We start from the raw sequence: 18,605 nt of genomic DNA, 5'->3' as shown, positions 1-18,605 counted from the left end.
ATATCAAAGAAGGATTATATTGTACATATATTTTTGTGAATTCCTTCCTTACTAAGTAAACTTCACTTATAAACTTAACTATACAATTATATATAATCCCATAATTGTTTTTAAAGGGTAAATTTTAGATACAATCTATTTCGACATTACATTAGCTTCCAACTTTTATATAATATTTGGTATGAGCATGATATATCATATTCCAATATTTTATGTGTTATAAATAACCCAGCAATGGACAATCTTGCTGGATGTCATACTTCAGAAATTGAGAAACAAGGAAGTATTTTAAGCCATGAATTGGTGATATGATATATAGATTGGGAGTAGGAAGATTGGAAGGACAATAAAAGTGCCAAGGAAACTATTTCAGAGCTTCTAGCAACAATTCAGGTAAGAGAGTATAGGGGTTCATAAATCTTAACTTCCTGATTTCCCACAGAATTGGGTGGGCTGTGAGGGGAGAGTCAGAGGAAGTTGAAAGACACAAAAAAAGATAGCCATGAGCTTTGTAGATGAATTCATAGTAATAAGCTACTTGGCTAATCAGTAGATTTTCCATAGGAGGAACAATATTTACATGTACATGCATGCACACATGTATTATATGTATAGTAATATCTAAAAAAATTGCAAACAGACTATGTATATAAAGAAATGGTCCAGGGAAGTTTGGGTAGCTGAAAAGATTGATAAGGAGCGATTATTAAAAAAGCAACACTGAGAGGGAGGTATCCAGCAAACTAGGAGAAGAAAGTATTTAAAATACAAAGGAATAACTGGATTTACATAATTTAAAATTAGGTCAGAGAATATGACATTGGAGAAATTTTCAAATATGTGAATGCAGGAGTAAGTATTGTGGTGTGGGGGAGTTAAGCCACTTCCTGTGACACCAGCATTCCTTATGATTACAGGTTCCAATCCTTATTGCTTCATTTCTAATCCAGCTCCCTGCTCATGTGCCTGGGAAAGCAGTGGAAGATGGCCTAAGTCCTTGGGCCTTTTCCCTGCAACTCACGTGGGAGACTTGGATGGCATTCAGGGCTCCTGGATCCAGCCTCACTCAGCCCTGGCTGTTGTGTTCATTTGGGAAGTGAACCAGTGGCTGGAAGATCTCTCTCTCTAACTCTCACTCCTCTTCACTCTATAAGTTTGCCTTCCAAATAAATACATAAATAAATCTTTTAGAAAATTTGAATGCCTGTTCCGCTAAGTAATTCTAAAAGATACAAAACCTAATAAGAAGACTGGTGGTGTTAGGACTAAATGAAATAGGGTTTAAATAATTTCTTCTTTCCTTATTTTTCTTCTTTTCTTCTCTGAAATTGTAGCTGAGAATCAAGTAAACCTATCAACTATGATCTTATTTGTTGGGAGTCTGTTTGGCATAGCACTTTCATGGCTCCCTACCTGTAAAATGTTAATAATACCACTTGCCACTTAGGATTAGTGGGTGGATGTTGGCAAAACACCTAGGAATCTTGGGATGAAAAACTTAAGGCAGACACAATATGTTATTAGACTCAGCACTACTTTCTTTTTTATTAGAATATTGCTGATTTCTCAGCTATTCAAGAGCTTTGACAGAGGCTTCTGGGAGGACAAACTCTATTCTTTTGCTTCCTGAAAGAGCAGGATAACTGCAAACCTTGCCAATTATGTAACAAGAGCCAAAGCCAAGATATCTCTTCATCTTCTTGGAAGGCTCCAACAATGGCAAGGCAGGTGACAGATCAGTATTCATCAAGCACAACGGTCTGAATGTGGTGTTTTGTGAAGACTAACAATCAGAAACAAAAACTCCAAAGAATCTTAGATGCAATGGTAGCTCATGATTTTCAACACAAGTCTAGGTACCCAATCAACTGTGGAAAGAACTTTAGACCCATGCTTATCTTTTCTGTTATAATCACAGTCTCCACATATAAGTCCATCAGAATTACAGTTGAACATAACAGAACTTTATACACAGCAATGTGTAACTGAAGAGAAAAATAAGTAAACCATGCAAACAACTTTGGTTAAAATCCATTTGGTTCCATTTCAGGAAATGGCATGATTTATTTTGCTTGAATTTTAAAGACCTGAGAAAAGGATTACAAAGGGCTGCTGTTTGGGACACCAGCAACGCATATTGGAGGACTAGTTCAGGCCTTAGCTACACTGTTTTTGATTCAACTTCTTTCTAATGTGCCTGGGAAGGCAGTGAGGGATGGTCCAATAGTTGTGCCCCTGACACTCATGTAGGAGACCAGGATGGAGTTTCTGGCTCCCGGCTTAAGCCTAGCCCAGACGTGGCTGCTGTGACCATTTGAAATTGAACCAGCACATGGAAGATCTCTTCATCTCTCTCTGACTTTCCTCTCTCTCTGTAGCTCTGACTTTCAAATAAATCAATCAATCTTTTTTTTTAAACAAAGGGAATATGAAAGAGAAAGAGAGACAGATTAATAGATTTACTGCTTTGTTTAATGTGCAACAATACTTTTTAAAAAGACCTTAGAAGCTATATTAATTGACCACTAATCTATTTTGCAAGGTGCTGGAAAAATTAATATACTTTCCTCAAAATCTCAAGGGCACTCTCTACCACCTTGCCTGCCAGATAAAACTGAGTGTCAGGAGAGCTAAACATCTGGGTGGGAGTAGGATAAAAATATCAGGGATGCCACAGCCATATGTTGCAACAAAATGGCCAGCCCCACTCATCCTGGCTTTGTTTATGCTTTATATTAATGGACCCAGTCAGGGTAACCATGCAGCCAACTAACAGCATATGCTGCTCAGACTGTGGCTGCCTTGATTTCATTTTCAGAGGCAGTGCATGGGCAGACTTCTTCCCTGTGCCCCATCAACTAAGCTGTTCTAGCAGCAGGCACTTGATCACAATCCTGGATATTGAGACATCCACCTTACTTTGCTTCAGAAATAGGTAAACTTTTTAAATTGATATTGATTTTTTAAGAGAATTCAAAAGAAAAGATGCAGAGGCATGACAGGAAGAATATACATAGCATTCCATCCGCATTGCTTTATTAGACAATCCTCAGTTCAAACTTTCCCGGTCTGGATAGTGCTGACTGTATAAAGTTCAAAACCTCATTGGAAAGGCCATGGTGAGAACCTTAATCTTTACTTTGAATGAAACTGGATAGGAGATACAGATTTTGACTCAAATTTGGAAAAATCATCAGGGTTCAGTGGAGAAACAGATTATAGGTAGACATACTGAGAACAGATAAAGGCATCAGCATTTATAAATATAAATATATATATTACATTGCATATATACATGCAAAACAATTTTGCAACAGTCAACCCAAATGTTGACTTGGTTCATATCAGTCAATGTGGGCATTCTACATGGGAAGCAGGAGGCTGAGAAAGGGGAGGAGGAGAGAAAACACTCTGAGATCCATTTACATTTGGTTTTATCATGCTCTTTTATCCTTACCTGTCTATTCTTCCTAATGTCATTTATAACCCGACAATTCTCTTCATTGATCTCATTTCCTTTAATATGCCAAGTCCCTTTCTACACTGAAAACTGTTTCATTTGTTCCTCCCACCTGAAATTCCTTTCCTCTGCTTAAGTAAACCCCATCTTTAATTTTACAGCTCAATCCCTACTAATTAAATAAAATTTTACCTTTAAATTAAAACTTTGGAATATAAAGGGATCAAGATCACATCCTTAACCTTATGTATTGCACCTACCTCCTGCCTGTAAGTGATCATTGTTGTCCAGACTATGCTATCAAGAAGGACAAAAGTTATATATTTTCATTTAATCAGGACATTAAGAGTCACAATAATTAACATAATCAGAAACCTTTGGAATGTTTCTGAGGAGGCTTTTCAAATAACTTGAGACATTCATTCATGAAATCATCTGATTTTAATGTGTACATACAAACAAGGATTCAAAGGCACATGGAATGTGGCTGCTTTACCAAGAGTGTCTATTTAAGGAAGTAAGACTGTGATCAAAGAATGCAGGTAAAATTTTTAACAAGAGAGGAAGCAAAGCTTCCTAAAGAATGTCTTGGTCTAGGCATGCAGGTAGGACAAGAATTAGATAGAACCTATCAGATTGATATCTCTCTTGTCCACTTTGAGATCCTGGTGTGTGCAACTAAAAATTAAAGTTCTAACTCAAACACTCCATTTTGTACAGGACTGAGCACATATCTGTGATGAGCCTCCAAGATTTGAATTAGAAGATGAGATACAGGCAGTCCAAACTGCAACAAACCAGTGGAACTGTAGAAAGTGGCAGCATTCTGTAGAAAGTGGCAGAGTTCTAGATCCCAGCACAATGAAGATCAGTGGGCTCTCTCCTGAGGGCTTCAACTACAGCTGAAATTCCCAGTAGAGATTGGAAAATTATAGCTACCCAGCTGAAAAGGAAGTATTTGTTGATCAAAAGCCTCTCTTAGAGGCTGTTATAGATGCTTGGGAAGGGAAATATGCGCAGATCTCTGAAGACACAAAATGTTTGGAATTAGCAGTTCCAGAGCTAGGGGACAGACACCTACTTTCACTCTAAAGCAATCAGCTAAGGAAGTAGGGGTGTTACCAGACGAATAAAGAGAAATAGAAATCTCTAGGTTGTAGTCAAGAAGCTGCTAAGGAATGAGGTGTCATTATTCTTTTTTATTCTTATTTCTTGTTGGCTTTAACTTTATAATAGTTGCTTGTGTTTTCTGAAAACTAGAGTGAATCAGAATCTCAAAATAATAATGGAAAAAAAGAATGGTACCTTTTCATCCACAGACTTTTCTTGCTTCTCTACTGAATGAAGTGTGTCAAGATAAGGATCAGTTGAAGGTACATTATTGTTTCACTTACATATATTGTAACTGTAAACCTCACTACTCTGTCCCATCCCCCTTTAGTCTATTTTCCATAGAGAACAGTTTTTTTTTTCCTTGTAACTTGCAAATAAGAGATGGTGTCTGCCTACTCAGAACACTCTAATGAGCTCCCATTTCATTAGGAGGTGATTAAAGACCCCTGAACCCCAAGCTTCCCTTTATATTGACTTTACCTCTGACTACTCTGCCTTAGTTCACTCCAAACCTAATGCAATGACCTACCATCTCTCAAAGAGAGGCAGGTCCCATTTCAGATCTTTACAACTCCTGTTTGCTTTGCCTGATGTGCTCTTGCCAAATTGTGTCTCACCCTCTGCAAGCACTGTCTCTCATGCATCATCTTGGTAAATATTTATTTAACTCTTTTAAATAACCATAAGCAAAATAACAAACAACTTCAAGTACCATGTCCCAAATAAAAATGTTCCCAATCTTTTTTTTATCCCTTCATTCTTCTTCAAATTCATTCTCAATGCTATAGCTGTGAATTGTTTATTACCTATATAATAAGATAAGAAGATACAGGAACAGACATTTTAGGCATGGATTTTTTTTAATTCATTGCTCCATCATCAATATTCAGAATAACCCCCGCCTAATAGTAGACACTTAGTAAAAATATGGAATGAGTTAATATCTTGTCTACTCAACCAGACTAAAAGACTCCAGCAGACACAAAAAAACATTTCTAAACCTTTTTGTGTGCACCAAAGTGCCTTACATAGAGATGGGTTCAAACCCATCATGAAAGGTTATATCCCCTGCCTGATAAAGAGATATCCTTAAATTATTGTTCTACTTAGTAATACTTTTAATGTTTATTTTTATCCATTTGAAAGGCAGAATGAGAGAGAGAGAGAGAGAAAGAATCTCCCTTCCACTAATTTACTACTCAAATAAATGTATCAGCCAAAGCCAGGAGCCCAGAACTCCATCAGTATTGCCTATGTCTGTGACAAGAATGCAGTGATGCATTAGCAGGTAGCTGGATTGGAAGCAGTACAGGAAAGATTTGAACAAGCACTGCTACAACAGGTAGCTTAAATTGTTGTGTCAAAACTCCCAGACCCCGCTAATAATTTATCTAGTAAAAAAAAAAAAAAGAATCTGACTTTGCTTATTTTACTTTTGCCATGGCATTGCTATTTCTTCTTGACAAAATTCATAGTGTTGGCAAACCAGAAACAACAAAGTGGTGAAGAAACACAGAAGACACTGCTATGGGATTCAATAATCTATTGATTTTTTCATTTATATAATGAGGAAATTAGGCTCAGAATCAAATGGTATCCATTACTCTTTTACCATAAGTAGTAATGCTGTTTCATGAATTACTCTGTCTATTCTTCCAATACTTCTAAGAAGAAGTTACTGCTAATAATAATATTTAAAAGCACAAATATAAATGTGAAAAATCAGTACCACGATCCAGGTGCTATAGCTAGTCATGTTTTAAAGCATCAATAGCAGCTGCACATGGACTGGTATACTAAAATCATTGGGACAAATACCACTGGTTATGTTGTTTCATGTTTTAATTTTTGTTGTTGTTGTTTTTTGTTTTTTGACAGCTAGAGTGGACAGTGAGAGAGAGAGAGAGACAGAGAGGAAGGTATTCCTTTTTCCATTGGTTCACCCTCCAAGTGGCCGCTACAGCCGGCGTGCTGTGGCCGGCACACGGCGCCCATCTGAAGCCAGGAGCCAGGTGCTTCTCCTGGTCTCCCATGGGGTGCAGGACCCAAGGACTTGGGCCATCCTCCATCTGCACTCCCTGGCCACAACAGAGAGCTGGCCTGGAAGAGGGGCAACCGGGACAGAATCCGGTGCCCCGACTGGGACTAGAACCCGGTGTGCCGGCGCCGCAAGGTGGAGGATTAGCCTGTTGAGCCACGGCACCGGCCTCATGTTTTAATTTTTTAAAGATTTATTTATTTACATGAAAAGTTATTTATTTATGAGTTGAGAGAGAGAGGTCTTCCATTTGCTGGTTCACTCACCAAGTGGCCACAATGGCCAGAGTTAGGTTACTCCAAAGCCAGGAGCCAGGAGCTTCCTCTGGGTCTCCCACAGGAGTACAGGGGCCCACACACTTGGGCTATCCTATGATGCTTTATCAAGGAGCTGGATCTAAAGTGGAGAAGCCAGGACTGGAACAGGTGCTCATAGGCCGATGCTAGCACTACAAGTGGCAGCCCTACCCAGCACACCACAGCTTCAGCCCTGTATCTGTTATTTTAAAGAGTTTTATTTGCATACAACCACACCCAGTTGTTTATGTAAAAATGAAGGCTGCTTGGCTGGTGCCATGGCTCATTTGGTTAATCCTCCGCCTTGGCACCGGCATCCCATATGGGGCACCGGATTTTAGTCCCGGCTGCTCCTCTTCCAGTCCAGCTCTCTGCTGTGGCCCAGGAGGGCAGTGGAGGATGGCCCAAGTATTTGGGCTCCTGCACCTGCATGGGAGACCAGGAAGAAGCACCTGGCTCCTGGCTTCGGATTGGCGCAGCGCCAGCCATAGTGGCCATTTGGGGAGTGAACCAATGGAAGGAAGACCTTTCTCTGTCTCTCTCACTGTCTATAACTCTACCTGTCAAATAAAAAAAAAATTAAGAAGATTTTTTTAAAAATGAAAGCGCTTTCAGAACTGTAGCAGCAGAATTGAATTCCTGCGACAGAGTTTGTTATGCTCTCTGCTGTATTCTTAGCATCTATGTCTGGCATATAATAATCGCTAAGATTTTTTTTTTGAATGAATGATGGCTCCAAATAACAAAAATCTTCAATTTGGCCTTCCTTTTATATATGTACATTTTTTCTCATAAGTTTCAAATTGGTTTTCTACAAAGGTCTACCTAGATATTATTTCATCACGTTTAGGAGGAAGTTACCACCAAAATGCAATTAAAATAGAAAAGGTATAGGGATGTCCATCTTAAACCTCAGTCCTGGCAGTGATTAACAAAAGGCCATGATGAATTTCTCATACTCCTTCATATCTTTAAAAATCTTATGTTTTCCTGAAAAGTAAGTTGAAAGACAGGGAGGAATTTCCATATTCATTCTCTATTGATGATGTCTTAATCCAACCACTTTGCTTTTCAAGTGATAGAAGGATTTTTCTATTGAAAGGTATTATTTATTCATACAGAGTAATAAAGGTATTAATAAATATGATTATATTATAGCTCTTGTAGTGATATGAAAATCCAGCTGTGCTCTCTCCACCTTCTTTGAATCTAAAAATAATAGATGCTGTACAACTCAGCCAACAGTTCTGCTGATGATGCATCAGGAGGAAGAGAATCTGTCTTGTGCACAGCTGTCATCTCATATTCAGTACGGAATTTATTTTTTTTTTCTGATTAGTGCAGCAAATAGAAAAGTCTTCTTAGATTTTCTACTGTAACAATGTGATTTTGTTACTTCATAATCAAATTACTAAACCTGCTATTTCTGAATATTTATTGCAATAAAATGCCCTTCAAAATGTGATGTCAAAGAAAATAAGCAGGGCTCATTGGATAATTTCTGAAGATTTAAAAATATTTTAGTGTAACCTGTAGTTTTTTATTAATGCAATATTTTACTCTTCCTTTTGTTATCATTGGGTAAGTGTTATTGGTCCACTCCTAGTCTAGATTACTCTGTTGAGTTAGATGCCACAGTATTCTTTAGGAATCAGTTCCTCATCAGGTTTTCATCAATCCCAGGCAATGATGAACACATGCCCCAGGCTAGGCTACCAAATGACAGGGTTGGAATAGTTGTTGAACTATACTCTTTGAGTTGTGATAACTGTAGCTGTTCACAGCCATTTTGCAAGTTGAATACTTGGCTGAAGACTAAATCAAACTCAGGGAAGGGTAGATCCAAAAGATGAGATTCTGATTATCTAGCTTGAGTCACTATAAGTACACCTGCAGTTATTTCTCTAAACTTCTTTTGTTTGTGTATGTGATGTAATAAATTCCATATTTTATTAAGGATGGTTGATCTAGGTCTACTATTTGGAACCCAGAAAGATCTGACTGATTTAGAAAATGGATTTATTTGAGGATTTTTCTTTCTGGAGATTCAAATATTTTAAAAAGGCACCATGGTACCATTGAACAAGGACTAAATTTAGTATCAGAAAACCTCATTTCAAAATTGTATGCTTTCAATTATCTGAGTTTATTGAACTCTCCTAGGGGAGGACTATAATAACATCTGTGCTCACCTATCTTGCAGAGTTGCTGTGAAGATCAAATGAGGTAAATATGAAAATTCTTTAGAAATCAAAGTACAGTGTAAAAGAGATAGTATGTCAAGGTTCTTTAAAACAGACAACAGATTGCTGTGCATCATAAAAAGATGAGTTTCCGAGTACCTCTTTGTTGAAAAGACCATTATAAAATTACAAACGGTCATGTTACAAGTTATTGAGTGTGTGACTTTTTTTTCTTTTTTTTTTTTTTTACAGACAGAGTGGATAGTGAGAGAGAGAGGAGTGTGTGATTTTTGACTCATGTCATGAATTCTTAGGGAAATTTTGTGGCATGGAAACAAAAGCTAGGAAAATTCCAAGAAAAAACCTGGATGAGAATTTCATTCATTTATGGTTTAATGTTTATTTATTTATTTTCATCTACCTAAAGTGAAAGGGAGAGGGAGAGGCCGGTGGGAGGTGGGGAGGGAGGGAGGGAGAGAGAGAGAGAAAGAGAGAGAAATCTTTCATCTCTGGTTCAGCACCCACATGCCCACAATACTTAGGTCTGGGTCATGTAAAAGCCAGGACACTCAAACTCTATCTGGATCCTGCATGTATGCAGCAGGGACCCATATACTTGACTCAGCATTGCTGCCTTCCAAGAAAGATTAAGAGGAGACTGGATTGGAAGCAGAGTGGCCAGGAGTCAAACCAGTCAATATTCTGATATGGAATGTGGGTATTCCAAGGGGTGGAATAAAGTGCTACACCAAAATGCTCACCCATCCAGAGAATTAGATAATAAGAGCACTCCAAGTACAGTTGGAGACCTAGACCAATACATAAATAATTGAAATGCGATAAGATAAATTTTGTTAGTGATAAGAACCAAATACTATTGGAAGTTCAGAAATTCTACTATCAATGCCCAAATGTACCAGGGGTGTTTTAGGAAGAACTCAACCTTTAAGCTCATCTCAAGGGATAAAAATGGTTCTCTAAGGAGAGAGAGTTAAGGTATATTCTGTAAATTTTAGGCCTGAAGGTAACTGTGAAAATCCAATAAGCTTTGAGTAATAGATAAATGACATGGCACTTCTCAAGAGAACATTTGTACTCTAACATAAGTTCTGCTGATAACTCAGTGCATGATTTGCTAAGTTCTTATTTCTCTGGTCATCAGTCTTAGCAGGGAAGAAGGTTATATGACCACTAGTACATGTATTAAATCCATTTTTCAGATACAAAATTTTGAATGTTACCAAGCATAAATATGAATGTGGACGGCAAGAACAACCTCAGTTGTATGCTCTAATATTAAACTGGTCTACATGCCCAGAGTGCTCCCATTTGAAATGAATTTCTTGTTAGATGTTTAATTTATACACTGGTATTTTTGTATTTGGCCACCTGAGCTTACCAGAAGGGCTCATTTAGCCTTATAAGCAATGGAGCATCTACCTGTAATCAGGATATTGAATACTTTTATAGACTGTGGTAAAACAACAGTCATGGTTTTCCATGCCATGAAATTATATCTTTTTGTCCTAGCATCACACAGATTTTCCCAGTAGCTTGAAAGCTCATAGGAAAGTGAATGACAAATAAGATGTTACTTTGAATGTTCCCTTAAAACTCCCTGTGGTAGAGTTTCCATTAACTTTAGAAGATAGACCTCAAGGAACTACTATTCCTGCAATAACTGCTGGACTTTTGAATTGGTAAATTCCTATACCAACTTTGTTTTGTTTTACAGAATGTTTTCACAGATGAGACTTATTCTAGTTATTCACGTATCACCTGGAGAAGTGTTCCAAACTTAGCATCAGCACTTTCAGTCTGATTCCATGATGTGCCATGAACTGTCCAACTATTAATCTCTGTCAATTTCAATTGACCTTTTTCAGTAAAGTGCTCTGAGGAGACTGGCCAGTTTTTTACAAAAACAGATATACTCAGCAGCACCTCACTAAATATTAACTTAACTGAAGTGTTACCATTTCACCCCTAATGAATACCTATGGGATTTGTAATGCCAAGATAGTACTACACAGCAGAAAAATAAAAACTGTGCTTTGGTTTAGTGTTCGGCAACATCTGTCAATGCTTTTCACATTTGAGTGTTAGTATATTTTAAACATCATTACCCATCTTTCAACACTAAATGGTACATTGGCATTGTTAATTTTAAAATATAATATCCAGAATATGAAATGTTGTACAACTTGAAAAATTCATATTATAAAAGGATTAATAACTAACAAAGATTTTCAACTGAGTTACATTCAATGGAAAAATTATTTTTAAAATGCTAATTTGGAAAAATCATTTAGGGAGGTCTTACAGAGTATGAATAAACAAATGATACATTATCTGATACTTCTAGACTATGCCAGTCATTGTTGAAATATTTTATATTAATGCATCTAGTCTTTCTATCTGAGAACAAACTGCCCCTAAAAACCTGTAGAGCAGTCAAGAGAAACACTTTCAGAAATTTTTCTGAGGAATGGCCATAATATTAATCTTGTCTATCAGGTCCATTTGGCTTGGGTGATGTGAATATAGGGTCTGTTTTGCCTATGGCACCCAAAGCAATTTTTAACAATCCTTTGCTCTATGTCCATGCATTCTTTATCTCTTTCTAGAATTACTCTAATTAAAATCAATCAGTAGCCTTCCTTTTTTTTTTTTAACTTTTATTTAATGAATATAAATTTCCAAAGTACAGCTTATGGATTACAATGGCTTCCCCACAAATAACTTCCCTCCCACCCGCAACCCTCCCCTTTCCTGCTCCCTCTCCCCTTCCATTCACATCAAGATTCATTTTCAATTCTCTTTATATATGGAAGATCAGTTTAGTATATATTAAGTAAAGATTTCAACAGCTTGCCCCCACATAGCAACACAAAATGGAAAAATACTGTTGGAGTACTAGTAACAGTGTACAGCACATTAAAGACAGAGATCCTACATGATATATTTTTTAAAAATTAATTAATTTTCTACACAATTTCCAATTCAACACCAGGCTTTTTCTTTTTTCATTTTCAATTATCTTTATATACAGAAGATCGATTCAGTATATACTTCCCTTTTCCTGAAGGTGCCTTTAGCCACTTTGATTCTAAAGAAAGTAATCTACAAACAGGAAGAAAATTGCCCCCACTTATGTGAGTGTTTTCAGGACAAGTTACTGTATGCTCATTGTGTGAAATATAAATTCTGACTAGAATTTAAACACTTTGGAACACTTAACATGAGTAATTAAAAGTCACTGGGTTTGTGTCTCCTAGGCCTGGGTTGCTTGTTTTCTGACCTGAATAGACCTTACATTCACCTTTTTACAGATCTTGTTTATTTCTATCAAAATATCAAATTTATGAGGTAGATCACTAACCCTATTTTTGAAGTTGAGAAAGCTGAAGACTAAAGCATTTATGTTAATGCCCAAAGAACATGAATAGTGAGTAACATAGCCTGGGTTTGAATTCAGGCAGGATAACTCTAAAGATTATTCTTACTATGCCTTAAGGTTTTAAATATTTTTAAAAAATATTTCTTTATTTTGAACGTCATAGTTACAGAGAGTGAGAGGGAGAGAGAGATTTTCTATCTGCTGGTTCATTCCCCAAAAGGTCACAATAACCAGAAAAGGGCCAATACAAAGCCAGGAGCCAGGAGCTTATTCTGGGTCTCAAACACAGGCACAGGAGCCCAAGCACTTAGGCATTCCTCTGCTGCTTTCCCAGGCTCAGTAGCAATGGGCTGGATCAGAAGTGGAGGAACCGGGACTCGAACTGGCACTCATATGGTACACAGGATTTGTAGAGAGCAACTTTTACCTGCTACACCACAGCACCAGCCTCACATTTTAATTATTAATTCTTGCCAATAGAATACAACAACACATCAGAAAAATCATTCCAAGTGGAATTTATCCCTGGTATGCAGGGATGGTTCAATGTTCGCAAATCAAACAATGTGATACAGCACATTGACAAACTGCAGAAGAAAAACCATATGATTCTCTCAACAGACGCAGAGAAAGCATTCGATAAAATACAACACCCTTTCATGATGAAAACTCAGCAAACTGGGTATAGAAGGAACATTCCTCAATACAATCAAAGCAATTTATGAAAAACCCACGGCCAGTATCCTATTGAATGGGGAAAAGTTGGAAGCATTTCCACTGAGATCTGGTACCAAACAGGGATGCCCACTCTCACTACTGCTATTCAACATAGTTCTGGAAGTTTTAGCCAGAGCCATCAGGCAAGAAAAAGAAATTAAAAGGATACAAATTGGGAAGGAAGAAGTCAAACTATCCCTCTTTGCAGACGACATGATTCTTTATTTAGGGGATCCAAAGAACTCTACTAAGAGAATACTGGAACACATAGAAGAGTTTGGCAAAGTAGAAGGATATAAAATCAATGCACAAAAATCAACAGCCTTTGTATACACAGGCAATGCCACGGCTGAGGAAGAACTTCTAAGATCAATCCCATTCACAATAGCTACAAAAACAATCAAATACCTTGGAATAAACTTAACCAAGGATGTTAAAGATCTCTACGATGAGAATTACAAAATCGTAAAGAAAGAAATAGAAGAGGATACCAAAAAATGAAAAGATCTTCCATGCTCATGGATTGGAAGAATCAACATCATCAAAATGTCCATTCTCCCAAAAGCAATTTATAGATTCAATGCGATACCAATCAAGATACCAAAGACATTCTTCTCAGATCTAGAAAAAATGATGCTGAGGCCGGCGCCGCGGCTCACTAGGCTAATCCTCCGCCTTGCGGCGCCGGCACACAGGGTTCTAATCCCGGTCGGGGCACCGATCCTGTCCCAGTTGCCCCTCTTCCAGGCCAGCTCTCTGCTGTGGCCAGGGAGTGCAGTGGAGGATGGCCCACGTGCTTGGGCCCTGCACCCCATGGGAGACCAGGAGAAGCACCTGGCTCCTGCCATCAGATCAGTGCGGTGCGCCGGCCGCAGCATGCCTACCACGGCGGCCATTGGAGGGTGAACCAATGGCAAAAGGAAGACCTTTCTCTCTGTCTCTCTCTCTCACTGTCCACTCTGCCTGTCAAAAATTAAAAAAAAAAAAGAAAAAATGGTGCTGAAATTCGTATGGAGATGCAAGAGGCCTCGAATAGCTAAAGCAATCTTGTACAACAAAAACAAAGCCAGAGGCATCACAATACCAGATTTCAGGACATACTACAGGGCAGTTGTAATCAAAATAGCACGGTACTGGTACAGAAACAGATGGATAGACCAATGGAACAGAATAGAAACACCAGAAATCAACCCAAACATCTATAGCCAACTTATATGTGATCAAGGATCTAAAACCAACTCCTAGGGCAAGGACAGTCTATTCAATAAATGGTGCTGGGAAAACTGGATTTCCACATCCAGAAGCATGAAGCAAGGCCCCTACCTTTCACCTTACACAAAAATCTACTCAACATGGATTAAAGACCTAAATCTACGACCCGACACCATCAAATTATTAGAGAACATTGGAGAAACCCTGCAAGATATAGGTACTGGCAAAGACTTCCTGGAAAAGACCCTGGAGGCGTAGGCAGTCAAAGCCAAAATTAACTATTGGGATTGCATCAAATTGAGAAGTTTCCATACTGCAAAAGAAACAGTCAGGAAAGTGAAGAGGCAACTGACAGAATGGGAAAAATATTTGCAAACTATGCTACAGATAAAGGATTAATAACCAGAATCTACAAAGATATCAAGAAACTCCACAACATCAAAACAAACAACCCACTTAAGAGATGGGCCAAGGACCTCAATAGACATTTTTAAAAAGAGGAAATCCAAATGGCCAACAGGCACATGAAAAAATGTTCAGGATGACTAGCAATCAGGGAAATGCAAATCAAAACCACAATGAGGTTTCACCTCACCCCGGTTACAATGGCTCACGTTCAGAAATCTACCAACAACAGATGCTGGCGAGGATGTGGGGAAAAAGGGATACTAACCCACTGTTGGTGGGAATGCAAACTGCTTAAGCCACTATGGAAGTCAGTCTGGAGATTCCTCAGAAACCTGAATATAACCCTACCATATAACCCAGCCATCCCACTCCTTGGAATTTACCCAAAGGAAATTAAATTGGCAAACAAAAAAGCGGTCTGCACCTTAATGCTTATTGCAGCTCAACTCACAATAACTAAGACCTGGAATCAACCTAAATGCCCATCAACAGTAGACTGGATAAAGAAATTATGGGGATATGTACTCTATAGAATACTATTCAGCAGTAAAAAACAATGAAATCCGGTCATTTGCAAGGTCAATTATTTTTAATTGAAAAGAATCAGGATCATTACTTTATCTAATGACTCCTCAGTATCCATTTACGAATAAGGGTGTTGTATTGAACTGAAGTGTTCTTACTTATATGAATGATAGAGTTGATGATAATAAAATAAAACTAAGAAATGACAAAAATGACTCTATAATATCTTTTATTTGCCTACATTTCTGTTTATTTGTATGTCTTCTGTTTGGCTTTGGATGTATTGATTATTTCAATTAAAATGTCTGAGTTCAAGAACCCATTGCTAGCATCCACTTCACTGTATATGGTATGGTTATTTCACAAACCAGTAATTTCTTTTTTGTTTGTTTGCATTTTTAAGGCATAACTAAAAGATGCTAATAACAACTAGCTAATGATTGGCTTGATAAATAAACTTTATGCACTGTAGTGGATAAGTTTCAACAAGATGGCATTTGTAAAGTAAACAACCGATCTGAATCTTGGGATAATTGTCCATCTAATCAAACCCTCTGCCTCCAACTGAAGGCTTCTGTATGTATTTTGGCCCAATCATGTGGAGAAATGGATTCATCTCAGTAGCTTTGTGTTATGAACTTGGCTGGTGAAGATTCCTATGGGTAGCAATTGCATTCTTTATGTCCCTGCCAAGCGACTACCACTGCAGTGCCACAAGGTCTTGCTTAGCTGGTTGGAATGCTTCTTGAGAAATCCACAGAGATACTTTACTTAACATTCAGAAATTCTTTTTCCTCACCTCCTAAGTATCCAGCTCTACTTGTCCTAAACAGTGAACTGTTTGGTTTGTTCTATTTTCGTGCTACACTTAACTAAAAATGACCAAGGAAACAAAGAAAAAACTCCAGTCTCATTGGATTCCTAGAAGACAGATCCTTATTAGGAAAGATCTAAATAGGGGAATTCTTTATACCTTCCATTTATTTGAATGGAGTAAAAAAATTATTAACATAAGTTTTAGTGATAATTTAATTCCGGCTCTTTGTTTTAAAGACAGGGAAAATTGAAGACACCAAACTTAAGGAAACTACCCAAGGTCACTGTTTAATCAATAGCAGAATTAAATTTTGACAAATAACTCCACAGACAGTTGCTAATGAATTGCAATGATAAGAAATAATTCCTTTGTCTAGTATGACTTTGATAGTTTTATCATTTTATCAAGGCATCACTAGAGAAAAGATAGAATCACTGTCTTGAAATTACATGTTTGAACAAAATATAGTTGGTGCTCTTGAGAAGAGAAAGCAAAACAGGAATGATGTTCAATGAAACCTTTTTATCTGAAGAAATCTATTTTGATCTAAGAGGAAAGCTCTCAGAATTTACCCTCAGAGAAGCATAAGGATGAAATTCAAGTTTAATTTCACTTCGGCAATCACGTTAGATATTCAATAAAGTATGGTTAATTATCCTTAAAAGCATAGTCATTTAAGATCAGGTAGTATTTTTTTAAATGCCTCACTGATTGTATTTATCATCAGGAATAAAATAACACCATTATTATGTTCTTATTATAACAATCCCTCAGTATTACATGTGTAGATGTAAGACAAAGGTCATGAACAAGACTTGCTTATTAAAAATGCCCTTCCCTCCTCCCACTTCTTGTCTCTGCTTGGGTAGTTAATATATATGTGCTTCCTGCTCAGTGGTGATAATAGACAATTATTGATGTAAATGAACTGCCAGGCCATAGCTTTTGTATTAGTTTATGTGTTAAACAGCTTTGTTGTTGATTGTGGTTAATTAAATAAAGTATATCTTTGTTTCTTTGAGAGCAAAAAAATAAATAAATATATATGCATTACATGTGTGGGTATATGTATATAAACATACATATATAATTCTGTAATCATAATATGTAGTTGTAAAACATTTATTATTTATTTGAAAGTATCAAACATTTTGTGGAAATAGAATTAAAAGTACGAGTTTGTCTTGTAGTAAAACATGTTTTTTCAGAATATATGAAAAATTTGTATTATAAAAACTGCATGGAATTCAACTATTTGCAACAAAACACACATTTTAAAGCATCTCCACATTTTGTTATTACACTTGATCTTAGCCAAAAGGCCAAGAAGCGATGATATTTTTTATTGCTTCAGCTATAAATAATAGCTATAGATTCTGTGGAAACAAAGTCTCAGTGACCTTACATGGTTCTTCCAAAATTATTTTTCAAACTAAAATAAAATAACAGATATTCTGATGCATATATAAGAGTACACTGATATTTCATAGTGCTACAATCAGCTACATATAAGCGCTGAGCTTGCTGGGAAGGATTATACTTTATACAACTCAAAATAATAGAGTTATCAGAACTTAGTATTCCCAATATAGTTCTTAAAGATTTACTTGTTTATTGGAATGGCAGAGTGACAAGACTGGGGGAGAGAGAGAGAGAACTTTTCCTTTTGCACAGAGAGTAAAACTACCTGACATCTTGGATATGCTGAAAATATTTAAATGACTTACTTTAACTTATGTGATGAAGAGTGATTTATCTGGAAGATAGCCATTTGAGAAGGAATTTGTGAAATTCACCCTTTCCTAGTTCTTTCTTTTGGGCTAGCCTACCCTGAAAATGCACGCTTTTTCTTTTGATACTTTTTCAAGGTTTGCTACATACCTAGATCAACACTTAATACTTATCTATCTCTATCCTAATTACATGTAATAAAGTCAATATCTCTCTTTTACTTTTCCAAGTTACTGACAGTTTTCCCCATCGATGAGCTGGTCCAAACATTAGAATTGAGAAGGGAGTGAAAAAGAGAAGATTTAAAAAAAATATTGTTTCCACTTCAATTTATCAGTAAAAAGGGCTGATGTTTGATTCCTATTTCAAATTTCAAATGGTTCCAAAATGGAATGTAAAGTGAGATGTTATTCACTATTTTTTAAATGTGCATAGCATGAAAGAAGTAACTCAAAGCCTAGTGTCTCCTGCATGGTAAGGTCATCTGTCATGTGTATCACAACAAAGCACAAAATTGGCTTCAACCAGTTGTCTACATTTGGCAAAATGTAAGTTGTTTGTATACCAGGTGACAAGTTCATGTCCTGAAATATAACTTTACTTGGACTGGGGAAATATATTGCTCTTGAAGCCCACAATAGAATCATGCAGAGTGTCATCTGAGCAGCATGGCTACAGCCTTTGTACATAATGAGGTATTCACTA

General features: G+C 37.1%; 1 pseudogene; it reads right to left on the bottom strand.

Annotated features, from left to right (window-relative positions):
- Positions 1-17,353: 17,353 nt before the first annotated feature.
- LOC133765019 (U2 spliceosomal RNA) lies at positions 17,354-17,503 on the bottom strand (annotated as a pseudogene).
- Positions 17,504-18,605: the final 1,102 nt, after the last annotated feature.

This window comes from Lepus europaeus, chromosome 7 (genome assembly GCF_033115175.1).
Source record: "Lepus europaeus isolate LE1 chromosome 7, mLepTim1.pri, whole genome shotgun sequence".
In the NCBI taxonomy this organism is placed as follows: Eukaryota; Metazoa; Chordata; class Mammalia; order Lagomorpha; family Leporidae; genus Lepus; species Lepus europaeus.
Note: the sequence above shows the minus strand (reverse complement) of the source record. Positions and strands in the feature narration are given on the sequence as shown.